The sequence below is a fragment of the Salvelinus fontinalis genome, chromosome 8, assembly GCF_029448725.1.
Source record: "Salvelinus fontinalis isolate EN_2023a chromosome 8, ASM2944872v1, whole genome shotgun sequence".
Classification (NCBI taxonomy): domain Eukaryota; kingdom Metazoa; phylum Chordata; class Actinopteri; order Salmoniformes; family Salmonidae; genus Salvelinus; species Salvelinus fontinalis.
The window spans coordinates 40,221,757-40,245,196 of NC_074672.1; the positions used below are offsets into that span (position 1 = coordinate 40,221,757).

Consider the following 23,440-nt stretch of genomic DNA (forward strand, 5'->3'; position numbering starts at 1 on the left):
GTATCAAAAATGGTTCACCATCCAAAGGACGTCCATCCAACTTGACACAACGTTGACCAGCATCCCTGTGGAACCCTTTCAGGGGGGGGTTCAACTCAATATTAGGAAGAGGTCCTTAAATGTTTTGTACACTCAGTGTAGGTGGCAGTGTATTTATTATGGACCCACATTTGCTGCTGTCTACTCTTCCTGGGGTCCAGCAACATAAAGGCAGTTATAGTTTTTGAAACATTACAATACATTCACAACACATTAAGTGTGTGCCCTCAGGCCCATACTCTACTACCACATATTTACAACACAAAATCCATGTGTGCGTGTATATAGTGCATATGTTATCATGTATGCATGAGTCTGTGCCTATCTGTAGCTTCACGGTCCCCGCTGTTCCATAAGGTGTATTTAAAACATTTAAATTAAATTTTACTGCTTGCATGAGATACTTGATGTGGAATAGAGTTTCATGTAGTCATGGCTCTATGTAGTACTGTGCGCCTCTCATAGTCTGTTCTGGACTTGGGGACTGTGAAGAGACTTATGGTGGCATGTCTTGTGGGGTACGCACGAGTGTCGGATCTGTGTGCCAGTAGTTCAGACAGACAGCTCTGTGCATTCAACATGTATTTGTAAGGGGTATTGACAAGCAGTGATGAAGTCAATCTCTCCTCCACTTTGAGCCAGGAGAGATTGACATGCATATTACTCATGTTAGCGCTCTGTGTACATCCAAGGGCCAGTCGCGCTGCCCTGTTCTGAGCCAATTGCAATTTTTTTAAGTCCCTCTGTGGCACCTGACCACACAACTGAACAGTAGTCCAGGTGCAACAAACCTAGGGCCTGCCTTGTTGATAGTGCTGTTAAGAATGCAGAGCAGCGCTTTATTATGGACAGACTTCTCCACATCCTAGCTACTGTTGTATGGATATGTTTTGACAATGACAGTTTCCAATCCAGGGTTAGTCCAAGCAGTTTAGTCTCCTCAACTTGCCCAATTACCACATTCATTACAAGATTTAGTTGAGGTTTAGAGTTTAGTGGATGCTTTGTCCCAAATACAATGCTTTTAGTTTTTGAAATGTTTAGGACTAACTTATTCCTTGCCACCCATTCTGAAACGAACTGCAGCTCTTCGTTAAGTGCTGCAGTCATTTCAGTCCCTGTGGTAGCTGACATGTATAGTGTTGAGTCTTCCGCATGGATACACACACTGGCTTTACTCAAAGGCATGTTGTAAAAATGAAAAATGTAAAAGGGGCCTAGACAGCTGCCCTGCGGAATTCCTGACTTTACCTGGATTTTGTTGGAGAGGTTTCCATTAAAGAACAAGCTCTGTGTTCTGTTAGACATGTAACTCTTTATCCACAATATAGCAGGAGGTGTTAAGCCAAAACACATATGTTTGTCCAGCGACAGACTATGATCGATAATGTCAAAAGCCGCACTGAAATCTAACAAAGCAGCCCCCACAATCTTGGAGGTAGCTGAGGGGAGGACGACTCATAATAATATCTGGAACAGAGTGAATGGAATGGCATCAGATACCATGTGTTTGATACCATTCCACTCAAGCCATTACCACAAGCCCATCCTCCCCAATTAAGGTGCCACCAACCTCCTTTGATAGATGGAGGAAGAGGGCAAGTAACGTGCAGCAGGTGGTTGTAGCTCTGGGAGCTGAGCGCGGCTCTGGGAGCTGGGCGCGGCTCTGGGAGCTGGGCGCGGCTCTGGGAGCCTAATCACAGGGCTGATGGTCTCTGTCACACTGCCCTGCAGGCCTGGGCAGCAGACAGGCCACAGGGGGAACAGAGTCCGGGAGCGGTGGAGGGACAGCACCACTCTGGCCATGCTAGTGGGTAATTACCTCTCTTCACTGGACCCAGCATGTGCAGTCAAAGCCCATGAGAACTTCTCTCCTGGACCACTGGCAGTCTGCATCTGTGCTCAGAATAAAATAAAAATAAAAAACTGTGACAGAGGGGCCCAGGGGACAGTACAGGCTTAGGTTTCAGATCCTTGGGTTAGGGGACCCGGTCCAGTGACCCCCAAAAATGTTCAGCAGTCTGGGCATGTCAGACCAGTCCGACTGTTCCATTGCACATTTGGGGTAAGTTTGTGGCACACTATGCCAAAAACACAAGGGAATAAAGATTGGCTGCCAATAACTAGTCCAACTGGCAGTCTAGCTGCCACTGCATGACTGGCAACAGATGCAAGCACCAGAGCCCCTGCGGTTAGGGCATCACAGATTTACACTAACTTTTTTCATTTCCTAATCCTTAGAGCATCTTCCATTGACATCATTATAAAATGCTGGCAGGGGGTTATATTTCTGTGGGAGATAATATGTACGTCTTCCCTGTCACCTCCTGAGTTAACGGTTTCAATTCAAACCAACTGTAATTCACTCTCATTGTCTTATGTCAGGTGACGTCACTCCTACATGACGCTTTGCTGTGCTCTCTGGTGTCTGATCCAGACAGACTAAGGAAACACACAGGCCATTTACTGATTAAAGTAACTACACACACACACACCTCTCCATGAGAATTAGTTTGACACCGCTGAGCCATTTATTCACAACCTGGTTAACACTCTTCAATTGCTTCCCACTTTGTCCACATTTTAGCCTAGATAATGACACCTCACAGCAGGGGTGTGAACGTCTAAACGAAATTGGGATTGTTAACCTTTAGGAAAAAAATCATGAACCAATTTTTTTTAAATGTCACAGTGCAGTTATCACGAAACTACCACTAACAGTGCCGATCATCATTATCATAAAAGGGAAACATTTAAATTGCAGAAAATGCCTAACGCAACAATGATGTAACGTTAAGAGATATGCATCTTTCACATGATTTACCACGGTTATAAAGCGTTAGCGTTGTTCACAGTTGGAAAAATGGCAGAGAGTGAGAAAGGGAAGCGAAGTCCTGTATGGCCAATTGACAATACTTTGAGTAGTTAAATGAGAAGGTGGTGAAACTTCAGGAGGTGGAAATGAGCTACAGTGGCAGTACAGATGCAATGCTTAACCATCTGAAAGGGAGGCACAGTGAGACCCAAACAGACAGAGGCGATGAGGGACGGAGTGACAAAATCACAGCGTTGATTACAGAAAAGATTGCAGTTGACATGCAGCCATTGTCAATGGTAGAGGATGTTGGCTTCAATGCCTGATGGCATATCTACACCAGACTACAAGATGCCATGTAAAAAAAATTAAATGTGATGGTCTGGATTGAGAGATTGTACAATGATTGCTCTACAAGTACAAAGCGCAAGCTATCAAACACCATATGCGTTAACAGATTGTTGGCTGTATATGAACACGCTTCATACATCACTGCAGCGAGCCATCACACTGATGAGAAGTGGGATATGAAGTCCCATGTACTGACCTGAGAACATGGGGGAGGCACACAGCAGAGAACCTAAAAAAACGGCACGACCTACCATGGTTGCTGAGTGGGTGGGGGACAGCAATAAGGTGAGCACCGTCTGGTAGCCTGGACTGAGGTACATTGAACTGAATCACCCCCTACCGGTCATATGCAGGACCATATCTGTTTTGTCAAATTTACGTCATTTTTTCTTTCTTTCTTTAAAAACTATGAAATAAAAAATGTGCAGTTTAAAGTTTAATACTTTTAAAATGTATTTCTCACGTTTACCTTAGAGTATCGAAACAGATTTCACAACACCAGATTTAGTCCTAGTGTGCCACGTACTTCTTGGCTAAAAAATGAATAAATTGTTCCATGTTGGAAGCTGTCTGGGCGGAGAGAAAGCACAATGGTCATCCACACACCAGGCTACAAACAGAACAGTGAGTGTAAAACAGCCAGGTGACCGCCCTTCAGTCTGTCAACCACGGCTACTTAAATAGATGGACCCAGTGTAAGGCCTAATATGATATCCACACTGTCACTATACTGTATTAAAGATGCATGGAGGCCAGGGGGGGAGAGAAAGTGATGACAAAGCCCAGGGCTCTCTAGGCTCATTTATACACACACACACCGAGTCTCAGCTGTGTGTGTGGGTGGTTTCCATTAGCGTCGCATTGTATAGAGGGGAAGACACTAACAAAGGAAGCCTGATTTAACCCCTTTTGTCTTTGAGTTGATTTCAAAAAGGAGGATTGAACTGTCATTCCACAGATGCAGCAGGTCCATGGGTATAATTGCAGGGCTGGAATTTGGAGGAGACAGAAACTCCGATGCTACACAAGTGTATCACATGTAATATTCAACAGCCTCTCTGCAGCAGTGCAGGGGATCAAATCAAATCGTATGTGTCGCATTAAAAATATGTAGACTAACAGTGAAATGCTTCCTCACGGGCCCTTCCCAACAACACAGAGAGAAAAATAATACACAATAAGTAACGACAACTTGGCTATATACTCGGGTACCAGTACCGAGTCAATGTGCAGGGGTACAAGGATATTAAGGTAGATATGTACATATAGGTAAGTGACTAGGCAACAGGATAGATAAAAATAGTAGCAGCAGAGTATGTGAGGAGTCAAAAGAGTGGGTGCAAAAAGGATGAATGCAGATAGTCCGGGTAGTTATTTAGCAGTCTTATGGCTTGGGGGTAGAAGCTGTTCAGGGTCCTATTGGTACCGCTTCCCGTGCGGTAGCAGAGAGAACAATCTATGACTTGGGTGGCTGGAGTCTGAACATTTTTAGGGGCCTTCTGACACCATCTGCTATAGAGGTTCTGGATGGCAGGGAGCTCAGCCCCAGTGATTTACTGGGCCATACGTACCACCCTCTGTAGTGCCTTGCGGTCGGATGCCAAGCAGTTCCCATACCACGCCGTGATGCAGCCAGTCAAGATGTTCTCAATGGTGCAGCTGTAGAACTTTGAGGATCTGAGGATCCATCCAAAATATTTTCAGCCTCCTGAGGGGGAAGAGGCATTGTTATGCCTTCTTCACGACTGTGTTGGTGTGTGGACCATGATCATTCCTTAGTGACGTGGACACTGGAAACTTGAAGCTCTTGACCAGCTCCACCACAGCTCTGACGATGTGGAGCGAGTCAAGTTCCCAGTGTCCACATCACTAAGGAATGAATGATCAAAGGGGCGTGCGCATAGTCGTTGGCGGTCAGGCCTACCACTTGTCTCGTCAGCAAACTTTAAAGGTTTTGGAGTCATGCTCATTCACATAGTCGTGGGTGAACATGGAGTACAGGAGGGGACTAAGCACACACCCTGAGGGGCCCCTCGTGTTGAGGGTCTGTGTGGCAGATGTGTTGTTGCCTACCCTCACCACCTGGGGGCGGCCCGTCAGGAAGTCCAGGATCCAGTCCCATGTTCCTGAGCTTAGTGATGAGCTTGGAGCTGAGCTGTAGTCAATGAACAGCATTCTCACACAAGTGGTCCTTTTCTCCAGGTGGGAGGGGCAGTGTGGAGAGTAATAGAGATTGCATCATCTGTGGATCAGTTGGGGCAGTGTGTGAATTGGAGTGGGTCCAGGGTGTCTGGAATGATGGTGTTGAGCCAGGACCAGCCTTTCAAAGCATGTCGAGGCTAAAGATGGGAGTTCTACGGGGAGATAGTCATTTAGACAGGTTACCTTGGCATTCTTGGGCACAGGGACTATAAGCTCACATCACTCCAGCAAGCTCAAGGTCACCAACTCCATCCATGTATCTCACAAACCCACACTAAAGTGACTAAACAACTAACATTCAGGTTTCTTTTATTCCAGTGCAGCCCCCAAGGTCTGGCTCTCCTCTGGCACTGGTTTCACAGGGATTCACCTGTGGAGAGCTGCCAGGTCAGGCATCGGTGTCTCCTACTGATGGTCAGCTAATGGAGAGCCTGTATGGGCGCCAGCCACAACACTAGGAGAATAAGGTTGGCAGGCTGAGCACTGCAAAGTGACTCACTCGTGACTCGTCTCCATTACATATTGAGGTTGGTATTCAAGACGCAACGGAGCAGATGAGGGTGACATCTGCTTCCAAAGAGAGAAGAGCTAGGGGGGGGGGGGGTGGAGACACTGGCTTTGTTAGGAGAATAGTTCATTCCTGGCAATACAGTAAGGAGAGGGAGAGTAGCCTGGCTAGGGGACCGTGACCAAGCAGCCAGGACAAGCCACAGTAGAGGTAATAAGGCTATCCAAACGGCAAGCAAAAACCTCTGACAGAATATTCTTTATGAGCCGTTGGGCTGGGTAACTAGCATTTGATGTTAGCTCCTTCCTTTGCGCTGCTTTGTATTCCCCACCCTCTCTACCTGAGTAACTGTGCTTACTAATACACAGCCAAGGGACCTGTTCCTCCTGGGTTATACTCAGCCAAGTTTGTGATTTAGTAAGGAAAAAATATCTAAATATAGAAATCAAATTACCATGCTCAGCCTAGATTACATGTGGGTATATTTGGAGCGTTTCAGCCATTATTTGTTTTATTTCAGCAGGGAGTCCCATAGAGACCAATATCTATTTTACAAAGGTGCCCAGCATATAGGCCGACAATATCAGGGAGCAGCCAGTGCCTTCTCTGTTCTGTGATACAACACCCGCTCAAACCAGTCTTGTTTGGGTAGCCTAATTGGTAATGCCACTGCGCAGCTATTTACCAGGCATATCTGCAGTGCTGCTGCTCGGACAGTGACGGTCATGGAATTTTGTATGATGGTAATTGGCCAGCCAAATGACCACGGGCTCTGTGATAACCATTCGAATAGCAACAACAAATCATTTACACTCACATATTCTCCTTTCCTGACCGCATGCGCTGCCATAGAAATAGAATGAATATTCAATTCAAGTCAATGACAGCATAATGGGTGGACTGGCGGCCGTAGCGAGTGTACACTTAGGAGCAAAGCAGGAAGTGTACCCATCAATATGTGCTGTGATCTGTTAATCCACCTAACTGACATTACAAAAACTACATTCCATTGCATGAGCCATATCAGCTAACATCATTTGAATGAGCATTCAACATTACCATGGACATTATGGCATCACAATACCAGGCAGTCATTTTGAGTGTAACCATAGCTGTGTTCAAATACCCATACTAACATACTGTATACTTAATGAGTATCTACTACATACTATTACTTCATTTTAGTATACTGTAAACAAACGGTATCGTTTCAGTTGAGCATACTAGTCACCTGTCTGCCAGAAGTTGATACTCTTGCTAGCTTGTTAGCATAACTAATGACTAGCTAGGCGTTTTACGATTTTAGGTGTTTGTAAATTCAATCTGGAGTGCCAGAGTGGCTCTGGGCGTACGTAAATCCAGAGCAGTCAGATTGTCCATTCGTAAATTCAGAGCTTTTTGCTGTCGGAACGCATACTGGACTCCTCTGGCCGAGAAGTAGGGTTGATCCGAGGGTTCTGACCTCATACTGGACTCCTCTGGCCGATCCGAGGGTTCTGACCTCATACTGGACTCCTCTGGCCGATCCGAGGGTTCTGACCTCATACTGGACTCCTCTGGCCGAGGAGTAGGGTTGATCCGAGGGTTCTGACCTCATACTGGACTCCTCTGGTCGAGGAGTAGGGTTGATCCGAGGGTTCTGACCTCATACTGGACTCCTCTGGCCGATCCGAGGGTTCTGACCTCATACTGGACTCCTCTGGCCGAGGAGTAGGGTTGATCCGAGGGTTCTGACCTCATACTGGACTCCTCTGGCCGAGGAGTAGGGTTGATCCGAGGGTTCTGACCTCATACTGGACTCCTCTGGCCGAGAAGTAGGGTTGATCCGAGGGTTCTGACCTCATACTGGACTCCTCTGGCCGAGGAGTAGGGTTGAGCCGAGGGTTCTGACCTCATACTGGACTTCTCTAGTCGAGGAGTAGGGTTGATCCGAGGGTTCTGACCTCACAACAGCAGCCAAGCTAACAGGCTAACGTTGGCTAGCTACTTCTAGACACAAATAAGAGAACACCTTACTCTGACCAATTTACCCGCCCAAGCGGAGCTGGTTAGGCTGCTTTCATGTTATCCAGAGTGCTGGTGACTATCTGTGCGGCTGGCAACAATTTAATCCCCCAAAATTTGCCGACGTTTACAGACACCAGCTATATTCAACCAGGTGTTGAGCGTTCGTAAATTCATCAGTTATTCTGCGCTCTGGCACACTGACGAGAGTCCTCTGAAATTGGAGTAGATAGCCAGAATTAACAACGAATAAACCATTTAGCTAAGAATGACGTGAATAATCAAATGCATACATGTTGGTGAGTTAGTTAGATAACTAATTAATATACTGCCTGGTAAGTTTGATGTATTAGTAGACAACTAATGTTAGGTAACAAGCTAACATACCGGTACATACTGCTGTAATGCTATGTGGTTCGTAAGGATAGCGTAGCTAACAAATTGTCAGCCAAAATTACTTTATTACATTGCTCAACAGTTGTCGTAATTAATTAAATCAATGAATTTGTATCTGCTCTCGTCGGACTTTGGCTGCATATTTTCCACCATTTTCTTCAAATCTGAAAACGTTGTGAAGCCACGCCCATTTCCTGAAGAATTGCATTATGGGCCCTAAAAGCACAAAAGTTGTGTCCACTGCGTATATACTTCGTATTTTGGAGAATTTAGTACGACATCCGGGAACTTTTGGCATACTAACTATATCCATACTATGGCCAATAAGCAGACTACATACTCAATTTACATAACAAATAGTATGGTTAGTATGAGTATACGAACACAGCTCATGAGTTTACCAGTCAAATCGGCAGGGTTAGAGGTTCCAAGCCCATTTTATTCATTGTTTGCTACAACACCTTTCTTGTTTCAGCAAGTGAAAACAAAAGTATTATGTTGCTAAGAGTCCGTGTTATCACAGAAAAAGACTCAACCGCACAAATGCCTGGCCTTCCGGTCTTCAGTCGGCTGTTCGTAAATAAAGGGTTATAGCGGTTATTTTACTTTCATGACGGTCTACATCACAGCTGTCAAACTCATTCCACGGAGGGCCGAGTGTCTGCTAGCATTTTTAATACGCCAGCTAGCGCCCATCCACACAGTAGCTGATGCACAATCAAAAAAGATGTTGGAACTTTAGGATGATAACCTCAATCTCAACTGTGTAACGTGCAATTTCACGTGGTCCTTGCATGTAATATTGAAGTTGGTTGCTGTCATTACATTGCTTAATGACAATTATCTAAATTACAGACATCAACCAACCCCCTAGCAGTTATTAACAGGACAAAAACAAATCGAATAAACCAAAACCACATTGAATGGAACTCGGGCCCAGGGGATACAATGTTCACCATTGTTTACATACAGTAGTGGTGCCTTCTTCCCCTCCAGCAGAACTTGGCAAAGACCTCCCCAGGGACAGCCACAGAAATAGAACCAAGGATGGAGAGAACTGTGCCGCACCACGGCTGTGCAGCAGCTGTTGTATGTAACACACAAAAACAGAAACCTGGAAAATCCAGCTCAAGTACAGTAGAGGGCTTTGCTTGTTTCTGCAGCCCTGGGGGTGGGGGGGAGCATCATCTCTTGCCATTGCCAACAGAACTCAGCTGTCTTGGGAAGAGCGTAAATCCCACAATCCCACAAATCCCACAGCAATTTCGAAGCAGTAGGGTACATTATAAAATGTACATATCGATTAACACAGTTTAAAAAGTACATAAATCCAAGGGCTGCAGATTACGTACAGGGACGAAGCACAATTCAACCCTCAATGTTAGTCTCTGGTCTCTGTCTGAACAGAACGCCATAATTTGTGTGTAGGTTTACTGTAGGGTTGCAGAGGCCATCTGGACTCCTAAACAGCTGTCACTAATCTCATGGTTTTGCTGGCCTTTGTTTGTGTTGTTAATCTCTGTATTTTGGGAATCTAGGTTAGCAACAAGAATACACAATCAAAGGGACAGCTATGTTTTAAGGGCATGGTTCTTCTGCCAAGGACTTGCTTCTTTCTCTGTAACTAAACATTGACAGTCCATCTCCCTAAAATCCCTTGCCCTGTGTTCTGATTCTTAATGTGAAATCATTCATTCAGTATCACACTAACTATACATACACACCCAAGATAGCTATAACTAACGGTTTGGGGTGACTAGTTAGCATCTCAAGTCCTGGCTAGCTAACTTTAGCTAGGATTGCACCAAATACATGCTACTCTTCCAACCACTCTCTGCTGGTCCAATGGTCGTTAACTAGCCAAGTTAAACAGTAACGTTTAGCTATTAAAACATGTGTGAACATGTTATCAAACCAAATTAATGATAAGGATTACGCTAGGCTTCATAGATAACTAGCTTAATCAATTAAAGTTGAACTAGCTAGCTACAATTAGTTAACTATCGTTAGCAGCTCGCTAACGTTGTCTAGCTAAGAACAACGCACTTTACCAAACCTTTGCTTTGGCTAAGAAAATCAGCAACGCCATACAAATGTCTTAGCTACACACTTTATATCCGAGAATGTACCTTTTGCACCATGTTACTCACCCGTTGATTTTTGATAAAACAATGGAAATAGCAGTCGGACTGGCTGTCTCGTAGTGCTCGAACCGCTTGATACCAACAATGTACCAACTGAAACCAACACCACGCTGATCTGACACATTAAAGGCGGACCCTTCAACGTGTAAATGGTGGCCAACTCGAATGAATTTCCATTCACCGACCCTAGAGGATGACCCGTGTGAGTGATATGAGGTATACTGTGACTTCCTTCAGCTGTGTTGCTTTGTATCTGAATCAGTTTTATTTTATAATAAAATGGATCTAAAAATTAATACTGGTATTGACCTAGCTACATTCCCTAGACTGATTCTTGGCAATGTAAGATCGTGAATTTGCATATCATATGCTTGCTAGTCTGAATTATAATGTTCCAAGAGTAACACAACGTACAGACAACACGTAATTTAGATAAATAAAAATGTTTATTTTCATGCATGGAAATGTTAAATAATTATTTCTTAAAAAATCTCAGTCCTCTCATGACAGAATCTAATACATTAAAAAAAACTGACATTGATAAGTCTGACACTGCCAACATACAGCTGAAATATAAAATATTATTAACCATTGAAACAAACAGTAAGGGAAAATAAATCATTCTGAAATGGGTCACATCAAACGTCAATTTGCTAGAGGGGTCACTACAGACCCTGGTTTGATTCCAGGCTGTATTACAACCGACGGTGATTGGGAGTCTCATAGGGCGGCGCACAATTGGCCCAGCGTCGTTAGGGTTTGGCTGTGGTAGGTCATCATTGTACATTAGAATTTGTTTTTAACTGACTTTTCTAGTTAAATAAATAAATGATTAGAATGTGCAATAAATTAACATTTCTGCTTAAATGGCTGTTAATTAAAATATGGGAAGTTAGCTTAATGAGAGTAGTTGATTCGTTTACTAAAACAGCTCAAGTGCAAAACTCACCAGAAGTGAGCGGGTGGAGCAAAGCAGTGAAACCAACACACAGCGTGAACATCGTTGCGAATATAACTTACTGGCAGTGCGCTCGGTAGCTAGCAAGATTTTATAGATCTCTGGTACTTCAAATTAATGAATCCATGTCAGTTATGCTTAGTATCTGCATAGCTAATGCCATCAGTAGTAAGCTAATGTTGCTAGCAACTTGGGGAATAATAATTAAATGCACCTTTTGTGCTGAAGTATAAAGTATTATTTAACCATTGAAACAAACAGTAAGGGAAAACAAATCATTCTGAAATGGGTCAGGTCAAAGTCAAATGTCAATTTGGGGCCCAGTGGCGCGCAGTGGTCTAAGGCACTGCATCTCAGTGCTAGAGGCATCACTACAGACCCTGGTTTGATTCCAGGCTGTATCACAACCGGCCGTGATTGGGAGTCCCATAGGGTGGCGCACAATTGGCCCAGGGTCGTTAGGGTTTGGCTGGGGTAGGCTATCATTGTAAATTAGAATTTCTTCTTAACTGACTTGCCTAGTTAAATAAAATACCCATTTCACATGCAAAGATTAAGAAAATGCACAATAGAAAGAAACCAAAGTAATATTCCCGATATGGTACAAGGAAACGCAGAGGTCTGCACTTTAATTCCAATATAAAAATCTGGGTGGCACTACCATAAGGGACTCCAGAGCCTTCTCACTACACACTGTGGGGCCATATGCTGGGCTGGCTCCATCTGCTTTTCCCCCACTGCTCTCCAGTCAACACATATACGCACACACACATCCTCTAGTTTTTACCCACCAGGGAAGGGTACACAGGCAATGTACTGCGTATATCAGTACTAAATATACTGTGACACAGTCCTATACTCTATGGACTACGTGCTATACATACCATTACTTTACTGATTACAAAGATGCAATCAAAAAAATTATAAATAAAATTCTGAATCAGAATATATAAAAGGATAAGAGCACAGTGCCCGCATGGAAAAACATGAAATAAGAACAAAACAAAACAAAAAACGAAACAAAAAAACAAACATCACAACTAAATATTTCAATCAAAGAGAAATATCTTAAAGTATTTAAATTCACAAAATATAGTTTGTTTGCAAACGCATTAATATTGGCAATGTCCTCTAAATAACTTTGTATTCTATACTACGTCAATATCTATGAGGAAAGAAACATTTATAGAAAGATACCATCTATTCTCAAGAACATTCTGGACATTCAAAAGACAGGACAATATTTGCAAATATGAAAATATTTCCCCTCCCTTTAAAAATGACTTGTTTTTTTGTATGACTTTTTGGATAGTCCATCTGTAGATGCTCTACAGACTATCAGTAACATTTCAACTAACCATCTACTAACCCTACCCTTAACGCTAACCTTATTCTAAACCTAACCTTAGCAAGCAGTTGCTTATCAACAGATGGTCATACTATCTGTAGAGCATCTACAGATGGAAAATCCGGACTATCCAAATAAAGTGTGACCCTTATTTTTTATGATCTTAAAACATCATTATTAAGCCATTTTTTCCAAATGCATTTCATTGAAACACTCATCAAAAATATGCATTTGAAACATATGTAATCCTATGTGCTTACATTGAACAAACATGTGTAATGTTATACAAACATTTAACTGTAGAAAAAAAAGCCTACAGTGGTCTATATTTTAACCTTATTTTAACCTTTCAGCAAAACCATCCAATCATAAAGCACTGTTGGATATGGATTATTTATGTTAGCAAAAACAAAGTATTAACCATGTTTTACATTTAATTGCAAGAACTACATTATTAGGAGGGGTTGACTTACAATCAAAAACCTAAGTTTCATGTGCATGTATGGCTTTTAAGTTTTATGTGTGTTTTTTTTTTTTTAAATGGTCGAATTAATAAACTAAATTAAAAGTGTTGAACATGGTTATGTTCTGTTCTTATTTTTCTTACATTTCAGAAAAGTAGCCTGTCCTATCCATCCTGCTTCACCGTGGCAAGAATGCAGGTTGCCAGACATTTCAGAAAAGTAGCCTGTCCTATACATCCTGCTTCACCGTGGCAAGAATGCAGGTTGCCAGACATTTCAGAAAAGTAGCCTGTCCTATCCATCCTGCTTCACCGTGGCAGGAATGCAGGTTGCCAGACATTTCAGAAAAGTAGCCTGTCCTATCCATCCTGCTTCACAGTGGCAGGAATGCAGGTTGCCAGACATTTCATATTGTTGATTCTCGAATCGTCAGTAGTAGCAGGTGTCTCAGTCAGGAATCCCCTGTTAACGTCTCTGTCCCAACAGGGTTGGGGGACTGTAGGTTACTTTCAAAAATGTAATCCGTTACAGTTACCTGTCCACAATTGTAATCAGTTACGTAACTTTTGGATTATCTAAACTCATTATCAATCTGATTACTTTCAGTTACTTTTGGACTGAATACAGAAAAGGATCCATCAAATGCATTTGGTGTGTCATCATAGTGGTCTCTGACATCCGGTCAGACTTGCTCAGTTGGAACAAACTTAAACTTGCGCCTTTTTTAAAATGCTGAATTGAATGTCATTAAGAAAACTGAAAGGTGTCATAATGTATTTTTTTCTGATTTGAAAAGTAATCCAAGAAGTAATGTAGTTTTTCAAAAGTATCTGTAATCTGATTACAATAGTTTTGCTCGTATAATAACTGATTAATGACAGTTTGTGTTACTCCCCTACCCTGCCCACACATCATTTGTACTGTAGCCTTGCTTGCTACGCCCTGCTCCAGCCAGGTCTCTGTGGTGAAGTGCTGAACTCAGTGGCGCACTCATGTGTTGGAGGAGCAGAGGGACATCTGATGCACGGTGCCCAGGTCTGTGACCATCTGTCTGATGCGATGTTTGAGCTGAGGCAATCGGGTCAACGGGTCAGGAGGTTCCAGTTCCCCTGTGTAGTCCAGCCTACTCTCCAAAACTGCAGAGGGATAGGAGGAGGAGGAAGAGCAGCAGGAGGAGGAAGAGCAGGAGGAGCAGGAAGAGCAGGAAGGGGAGAATAAGGGGAGAAACCGAGTGAGGAAGACATGGCAAGAATAAATAATAGTTCCATCATACTTACATCCATGTAAAAATGTATCTTCCTTCAACAGGATCATTTAAATGTATCTCTATAATGAATAATCTCTGTGCCACATAGGGTCTGATGACAGTGGTATGGAACAGACATTGGTATAGGTGGCAGGTAGTCTAGTGGTTAAGAGTGTTGGGTGTGATAACAGTGGTAAGGGCAGCAGGTATTCTAGTGGTTAAGAGTGTTAGGTCTGATGACAGTGGTAAGGGCAGCAGGTATTCTAGTGGTTAAGAGTGTTAGGTTTGATAACAGTGGTAAGGGCAGCAGGTATTCTAGTGGTTAAGAGTGTTAGGTCTGATAACAGTGGTAAGGGCAGCAGGTATTCTAGTGGTTAAGAGTGTTGGGTCTGATAACAGTGGTAAGGGCAGCAGGTATTCTAGTGGTTAAGAGTGTTGGGTCTGATGACAGTGGTAAGCGCAGCAGGTATTCTAGTGGTTAAGAGTGTTGGGTCTGATGACAGTGGTAAGGGCAGCAGGTATTCTAGTGGTTAAGAGTGTTGGGTCTGATGACAGTGGTAAGGACAGCAGGTATTCTAGTGGTTAAGAGTGTTGGGTCTGATGACAGTGGTAAGGGCAGCAGGTATTCTAGTGGTTAAGAGTGTTAGGTCTGACAGTGGTAAGGGCAGCAGGTATTCTAGTGGTTAAGAGTGTTAGGTCTGACAGTGGTAAGGGCAGCAGGTATTCTAGTGGTTAAGAGTGTTGGGTCTGATGACAGTGGTAAGGACAGCAGGTATTCTAGTGGTTAAGAGTGTTAGGTCTGACAGTGGTAAGGGCAGCAGGTATTCTAGTGGTTAAGAGTGTTGGGTCTGATGACAGTGGTAAGGACAGCAGGTATTCTAGTGGTTAAGAGTGTTGGGTCTGATGACAGTGGTAAGGGCAGCAGGTATTTTGGAGTGTTGATCCGACTGGATAAAAAAATAAAACAAGTTGTGTCCCCCCCACTTCTAAAACCAAAGTTGCGCCCATGTCTGCGACCCTGTGCATGTGACTAATAAAATCCATCTATCTATTAGATACAGACCTTTGCTTGTGTCTGGCCTTTTCTTCTTTGGCGGTGGCATCTGTCCAAGAGACACCCTCCTCTTCCTCAGTTCGTGTTGACTTTCTGTAAACAATAACAAGCAAAAGTTCAGTGTGACTCAGCAGACATTCTCCCCTTGACTTCTTCCACTTATCTATCAAGCTACAGAATCTGTCCTAGCATGCTTTAAGCCACGATTCAATTAACCAAGCAAAGCCATAAGCCAAGCTTCCATCTTTCTTCTCCAGTTAGGACATGAGCACAACCAGTTAGGACATGAGCACAACCATGGGAAACATTCTATTTCAATCTGATGATTCTGCAATTGCAGCCTGCCCATCTTCCCTTTCAGCTTGGACAGCCTGCCCATCTTTCCTTTCAGCTTGGACAGCCTGCCCATCTTTCCTTTCATCTTGGACAGCCTGCCCATCTTTCCTTTCAGCTTGGACAGCCTGCCCATCTTTCCTTTCAGCTTGGACAGCCTGCCCATCTTTCCTTTCAGCTTGGACAGCCTGCCCATCTTTCCTTTCAGCTTGGACAGCCTGCCCATCTTTCCTTTCATCTTGGACAGCCTGCCCATCTTTCCTTTCAGTTTGGACAGCCTGCCCATCTTCCCTTTCAGCTTGGACAGCCTGCCCATCTTCCCTTTCAGCTTGGACAGCCTGCCCATCTTTCCTTTCAGCTTGGACAGCCTGCCCATCTTTCCTTTCAGCTTGGACAGCCTGCCCATCTTTCCTTTCATCTTGGACAGCCTGCCCATCTTTCCTTTCAGCTTGGACAGCCTGCCCATCTTTCCTTTCATCTTGACAGCCTGCCCATCTTTCCTTTCAGTTTGGACAGCCTGCCCATATTCCCTTTCAGCTTGGACAGCCTGCCCATCTTTCCTTTCAGCTTGGACAGCCTGCCCATCTTCCCTTTCAGCTTGGACAGCCTGCCCATCTTCCCTTTCAGCTTGGACAGCCTGCCCATCTTCCCTTTCAGCTTGGACAGCCTGCCCATCTTTCCTTTCAGCTTGGACAGCCTGCCCATCTTTCCTTTCAGCTTGGACAGCCTGCCCATCTTTCCTTTCAGTTTGGACAGCCTGCCCATCTTTCCTTTCAGCTTGGACAGCCTGCCATCTTTCCTTTCAGTTTGGACAACCTGCTCATCTTTCTAGGCTTGTGGCTCTTCAGTCTGTACCCCAACACCTTCCTGGCCTCGTTCTCCTGCTCCCGTCTCCCCCTCCTCGCCGTTCAGGTCCCCATTCTGTCCACTGGTTTCAATGTTGCCGCGTTTTCTCCTCTTCATCTTTCCTACTCTCTTCTTCCTCTAGGTCTGAAGACCCTTTTTTGGATTTGTAACTCTTTGCTTTTCCGTTCACCTTGGCTTCATCTTTCCCATTGCTCTGCTAAATTTGAGTTATGTCTCTCTCCCTGGCCTTCACATTCTATTACACAAGACAACATTTAAAACATTAAGATAACCTGAGCAACCATCTTCTGTGAACCAACAGTCATATGGAGCTCTCACCTCTAGCTTATATGGCTTTACTTTGGTTGGCTTAACGGTCTTGACGACTCCATCGAAAAACTTCACTGTATAGGAACCTGAAGAGAGAAAAAACAGACACGGTCAGAATATTGACCCAATGTACAGGGATTTTTCTGCCATAGAAACCCTTGGGTGGGCCGGACGGGCCAAACTTTAAAGAATGTTTTATTTTTTTTACATATAATTTGTTATTCATTTTCTGGATGGAAAAAACGCTTTCAGCATGAACTTAAATGACTAAACCCAAATATAAAGTATGTATACAAAATAATGGACCTATATATATTTTTTGAATCTTTGAGAACTTACAATCACCAAAATAAAAGCTAAACAGTTAGAGGAATTGAAAATTCCAAAAACAATGAATTTAACAGTATTGATTTTTGAACTTAGAGCAAAAGAACATAGCATTAGCTATGACAAAATGTTCTCTCAGCTCAGTGGCAAAATGTTCTCTCAGCTCAGTGGCAAAATGTGTTGAATTGCAGGACACTATCTTTAAAACGGCAAAATATTCTCTCAGCTACATGGAAGAAAATGTAGAATCCCTGGGGATTTGCTTGAAAAATGCAACATTTTCTCTCAGCTCAGTGGCAAAATGTGTTGAATTGCAGGAAATTAACTTTAAACCTGCAAAAATGCATCTCAGCTCCATGGAGAAATTCTGAGAATCGCATGAAATTGGCTTAAAAATGCAACAAAATAAAAGACACCAAGACGGAGGACTGTAATTCAGCTGCGCCGACCACACCCCTGCTACACCCCTTGCCAACACCTAAGCCCATTTTTGATCCAGAAAAAAGCCTGATATAACTAGAATGCCATGCATTTATGATTAAACACAATTAATGCTGTCCAGTGGAAGTGTAGTACCCACCATCTCTTCTGACTTCCAGGACCTTAGCAGGGTAGTAGGGACAGTCTACCCAACAGGCTAAGATTTTCTCATTCGCCCGAAACACCTGCAAGGGAGAGGAAAGTTAATCACTGATAAACACCAATCTGAGATTCACCGTCAATGAGTTCAACAGGACTTTGAAGAGGTGTAATGATACGTTCTGTATGTGGTTGTTGTTGTTTAAATCACAGGCCTTCTGCGTTTCTGGCTGGATCTCATCTATGGCAACATTATGGTTGAGTTCCTGCCCGATTAGATGCACAGGCGTTGCACTGCATCAACCAATAGTTGCGTGCCACATCATCAACTGTTCAGTCTGTTATCAGATTGCTATTCCATATGATGTGGTAAGATGAAAGTTAAACACTTACTCATGCTGTTTTAAATCTAGCAGGCGTCTGCAATGTAGTCGGACAGAAACTCAACTGGGTGTGAGTTCTATTCTCCCTCACCGGGGTGGGCCTGGGCTGGTTGTCCTGCAGACCCTCTCTCCTCAGCTGGATCCGCTCCAGGGGTCTCAGGTAGGGGCTGGTCCAGCCAAACCACTCGTCATAGCAGTGGCTCCACTGACGGTAGTGGATCAGAACCTTCTGGTCCTCATAGTCAATCTTCTCTATGTTGGCCTGGTACCTGAGCAGTGGAGAGAGAGATAGCGATCACATAACAAGGTATTCTAGTGGTAGATATGGGCAGGAACTGAACATTAGAAACCTGGGCCCGGTTTCCCAAAAGCTTCTTAAGGCTAGCCTGTCTCCTGCACCTGACTCCGCACCCACTACGCCTAAGAGTGTTATAGAAGCGGGCACCACCGATGGAGTCAGCAGGAGCAGCGGCCACCCCCCTTCCATCGATGGAGGAACGCGTTCTCCATCACACCACTATCCTCCATCGGATTGGGTCAGCGATGGACCAGATGATGGAGAGAATGGACTGATGGGAGAGGAGTGGTCTCCCCACTTCACCCCCGGTTCCTCCCATGAGTCCACCTACTCCACCCCCAGTGTCCGGCTCCAGCGCACTTCGTATTGCGCCTCCGAGGGAGTACCTGGCTACCGTGAGGCCGGCTCCCTCGGGGGAGGAGAGTGTGAGCGTCCTCGTCTCCTGCCTGACGGGCCGAGCTCTGGAGTGGGCCAATGCTGTCTGGAATGGCCTAGACTCGGCGAATGAGCATTATCCAGAGTTCACCCGCCGTTTCCGGGCTGTATTCGACCACCCTCCGGAGGGCCGAGCGGCGGCTGAGCGACTATTTCACCTTAGGCAGGAGACAAGGAGCACGCAGGACTTTGCGTTGGAGTTCCGGACCTTGGCTGCTGGGGCCGGGTGGAACGACAGGGCCCTGATGGACCACTACCGTTGCAGCCTCCGGGAGGACGTCCGCAGGGAGCTAGCTTGCCGGGACACCACTCTCTCCCTAGACGAACTGATAGACATGTCTATTCGGCTGGCTGCCTGCGGGCGTTCAGAAAGGGTCCTGTCAGTTCCACCTCCTAGCCCTCCCGCTCCTATGGAGTTAGGGGGGCTGCTTCGAGGGGTACCGGAGGAGGAGGCTCCTCCTGCACCAGCTGTGGTCGGAGAGGACACGTGTCCGACCGGTGCTGGAGGAGTCCTTCTGGGAGTTGAGAGGGCAGGCAAAACACTTCTCGGTCACCCCAGGTGAGTCAGCATCAAACTCACCCAGACCCCCTGTAGGTCACATGTTTGTATATATTTTTTCCCTTGATTTTTCCCCCTCTTCCTAGCATAAGGCGCTAGTCGATTCAGGTGCAGCTGGGAACTTTATGGATCGCGGACTCGCCCTCAAGCTGGGAATTCCGTTGGTGCCGATAGATCCCCCCCTTCCCCGTGCACTCCCTAGATAGCCGGCCATTAGGGTCAGGGCTGGTCAGGGATGCCACGGTTCCACTGAACATGGTGACGCAGGGGGATCATAGGGAGCGGATTAGTCTCTTCATTATCAATTCACCTGCGTTTCCAGTGGTGCTGGGGGTTCCTTGGCTGGCCAGTCACAATCCCAGGATTTTGTGGAGACAGGGGGTTCTTCCGGGGTGGTCAGAGGAGTGTTCAGGTAGGTGTATGGGAGTTTCCATTGGTGCCACGTCAGTGGAGAGTCTAGACCAGGTTTCCACTGCGCATTCCCCCTGAATATGCCGATTTGGCTATCGCTTTCTGTAAGAAGAAGGCGACTAAATTACCACCTCATCGACAGGGGGATTGTGCGATAAACCTCCAGGTAAACATTGCGCTTCCCAAGAGTCACGTGCACCCATTGTCACAGGAGAAGACGTTGGCTATGGAGACATATGTCACGGAATCTCTGAGACATATGTCACGGAATCTCTGTCACGGCCCTCCATTTCTCCCGTCTCCTCGAGTTTCTTTTTTCTGAAAAAAAGGAGGGAGGTTTGCGTCCGTGTATTGATTATAGAGGTCTCAATTCCATCACAGTGGGGTTTAGTTACCCGCTACCTCTCATCGTTACGGCAGTGGAATCATTTCACGGGGCGCTGTTTTTCACGAAACTGGACCTCAGGAGAAGCGGTTTTTAGGGTTTGCCAATTACTACCGGAGGTTTATCCGGGGTTTTGGCCAGGTAGCGGCCCCCATTACCTCACTGCTGAAGGGGGGGCCGGTGCGTTTGCGGTGGTCGGCAGAGGCTGACAGAGCTTTCAATCGGTTGAAGGCACTGTTCACAGATGCGCCCGTGTTGGCGCACCCGGACCCTTCTTTAGCGTTCATAGTGGAGGTGGACGAGTCCGAGGCTGGGGTGGGTGCCGTGCTATCACAGCGTTCGGGTACGCCACCGAAACTCCGCCCCTGCGCTTTCTTTTTGAAGAAGCTCGGTCCGGCGGAGCGTAACTATGATGTGGGGGACCGGGAGTTGTTAGCTGTGGTAAAGGCTCTGAAGGTGTGGAGACACTGGCTTGAGGGGCTAAGCACCCTTTTCTCATCTGGACTGACCACCGGAATCTGGAGTATATCCGGGCAGCTAGGAGACTGAATCCGCGTCAGGCAAGGTGGGCCATGTTCTTCACCAGATTTAGGTTTACCATCTTGTATATACCAGGTTCCCTGAATACTAAGGCCGATGCGCTGTCCCGTCTATATGACACGGAGGATTGGCCCATCGATCCTACTCCCATCCTTCCAGCCTCTAGGCTGGTGGCACCGGTGGTATGGGAGGTGGACACGGACATTGAGAGGGCGTTACGAGTGGAACCTGCACCTCCACAATGTTCTACAGGTCGTAAGTACGTGCCTCTTGGTGTTCGTGATCAAATGATTCGGTGGGCTCACACACTACCTTCTTTGGGTCATCCTGGTGTGGCGAGGACGGTGCGGAGTCTTAGGGGGAAGTACTGGTGGCCCGCCTTGGCTAGGGATGTTAGGTTCTATGTCTCTTCCTGTTCGGTGTGCGCCCAGAGTAAGGCTTCTAGGCACCTTCCTAGAGGGAAGTTACAGCCCCTCCCTGTTCCACAATGGCCGTGGTCTCACCTGTCGGTAGACTTCCTTACCGATCTTCCCCCGTCTCAGGGAAACACCACGGTTCTAGTTGTTGTGGATCGGTTTTCTAAGTCCTGCCGTCTCCTCCCATTGCCCGGTCTCCCTACGGCCCTACAGACTGCGGAGGCTCTATTTACCCACGTCTTCCAGCACTAAGGGGTGCCGTAGGATATCGTCTCTGATCGGGGTCCCCAATTCACGTCCCGAGTGTGGAGGGTGTTTATGGAACGTCTGGGGGTCTCGGTCAGCTTGACCTTTGGTTATCACACCGAGAGTAATGGGCAGGTGGAGAGAGTGAACCAGGAGGTGGGTAGGTTTCTGCGGTCGTATTGCCAGGGCCGGCCAGGGGAGTGGTCTAGGTACGTACCATGGGCGGAGTTAGCCCAGAATTCACTCCGCCCCTCCTCCACGGACAAGTCACCATTCCAATGCGTGTTGGGCTACCAGCCGGTCCTGGCGCCGTGGCATCAGAGTCAGACCGAAGCTCCTGCGGTGGAGGAGTGGGTGCAGCGATCCAAGGAGACCTGGAGGGTTGTCCAGGAATCCCTCAAGCAAGCAGGTGGACGGCAGAAGAGGAGCGCTGACCGCCACCGCAGTGAGGCCCCCGTGTTCGTACCGGTGGACAGGGTCTGGCTCTCGACCTGAAACCTACCCCCCCGCTTGCCCTGCCGGAAGCTGGGGCCGCAGTGTGTGGGGCCCTTCAAAGTCCTGAGGAGGATAAACGAGGTGTGTTATAGATTACAACTCCCTTCCTATTATCGTATTAACCCCTCGTTTCATGTGTCTCTCCTCAGGCCGGTGGTAGCTGGTCCCCTGCAAGAAGGTGAGGTGCCGGAGGTCCCTCCGCCCCCTCTGGACATCGGGGGTCTCCGGCGTACACAGTATGTGCTATTCTGGACTCGAGACACCGGGTGAGGGGCCTGCAGTACCTTGTGGACTGGGAGAGGTATGGTCCGGAGGAGAGGTGCTGGGTACCGGTGGGGGACATCTTGGATTTGTCAATGTTGAGGGATTTTCATCGCCTCCATCCGGATCGCCCTGCGCCGTGTCCTCCGGGTCTGGTTTGGTCTGATTTGTTTCACCTGTTTCTCGTTTAGACTTTTAGTTTGGCTATTTAAGTCGGTAGGCCCGCCTGCTCTCCGTGCAGGCTTGTTTATTCCCACTTTGTATGTGTGGTAGTGTAATCTTGGTTTGTTTCCTGTTTTGGGCATTTTGTTTTATGACGCTCAGTTTCGTTGTATATACTGTTTAGCCCGGTGCTGTTTAAAGCGCTATTCAGAACTTTCTGTCTCCTGCACCTGACTCCGCACCCACTACGCCTAAGTGTGTTACAACGGCTCTGGTGTTGGCACATGCGCTTTAGCCAACAATTCACAGAGTGCGGGTAGGCCAGTCTACATGACGAGATTATTAAGGACAAGATTATTTTTATTTGTCCAACGACCACCAAGCATCGATGATCATGTCACCAGTATAAGACCCTCGATATTTATTGGAAATGAGCATCAATTGAGCTCATAACCGTGTTCTTTCACCACCCAGTGAAGATATCATAATTGATTTAATCTGTACCCTAATGAACAGCATGCTTTCCCGACTAGTCGTAGTGGGAGGACCACATAACATGTCCTGTGACTTCGATAGGATGGTTATTTAATCTACATTTGCGCGTAAAAGCGTTTCCACCAACATGTCTCACTTAATTAATTTTACAGACAAAAAGATCCCACCTTGTCTAGCGTATTTTGTTTTGTCGACATTTGGAAAGTTTGCCGACAAATGTTCTGTTTCCATCAGGTCTGTCATGAAATGTTTTATCCGACATGTACCTTACTTGCATAAAAAGGTTGGATGGAAACCTGGTTACTAACAATGTTTCCATACAGTTTTTATGCTAGCAAAGTCATACCTCACATAAAAATATAAACAAATCACTACAGCTGTTATGGAAATATGGAAACAGTTTCAATAAA

At 45.8% G+C, this 23,440-nt stretch overlaps 1 protein-coding gene and 1 long non-coding RNA gene across 4 annotated transcripts in view; both read right to left on the reverse strand.

Moving 5' to 3' along the window:
• The window catches only part of LOC129861233 (protein NDRG3-like), a 59,501-nt gene extending 48,728 nt beyond the window's left edge, over positions 1-10,773 (reverse strand). For 2 of the 3 annotated variants that reach the window (XM_055932462.1, XM_055932461.1), the window contains exon 1: positions 10,466-10,773. The gene's annotated coding sequence lies outside the window, so the exon portion shown is untranslated. The remainder of the gene's footprint in view (positions 1-10,465) is intronic. The other variant, XM_055932465.1, reaches the window with a different exon arrangement.
• Positions 10,774-10,886: 113 nt separating this feature from the next.
• LOC129861236 (uncharacterized) lies at positions 10,887-23,110 on the reverse strand. The gene is made up of 5 exons (XR_008760523.1): positions 18,338-23,110; positions 17,946-18,030; positions 17,048-17,124; positions 15,539-15,622; positions 10,887-14,365 (listed from the first exon to the last, which is right to left on the reverse strand). It is a non-coding gene; the product is annotated as an uncharacterized LOC129861236 (long non-coding RNA).
• Positions 23,111-23,440: the final 330 nt, after the last annotated feature.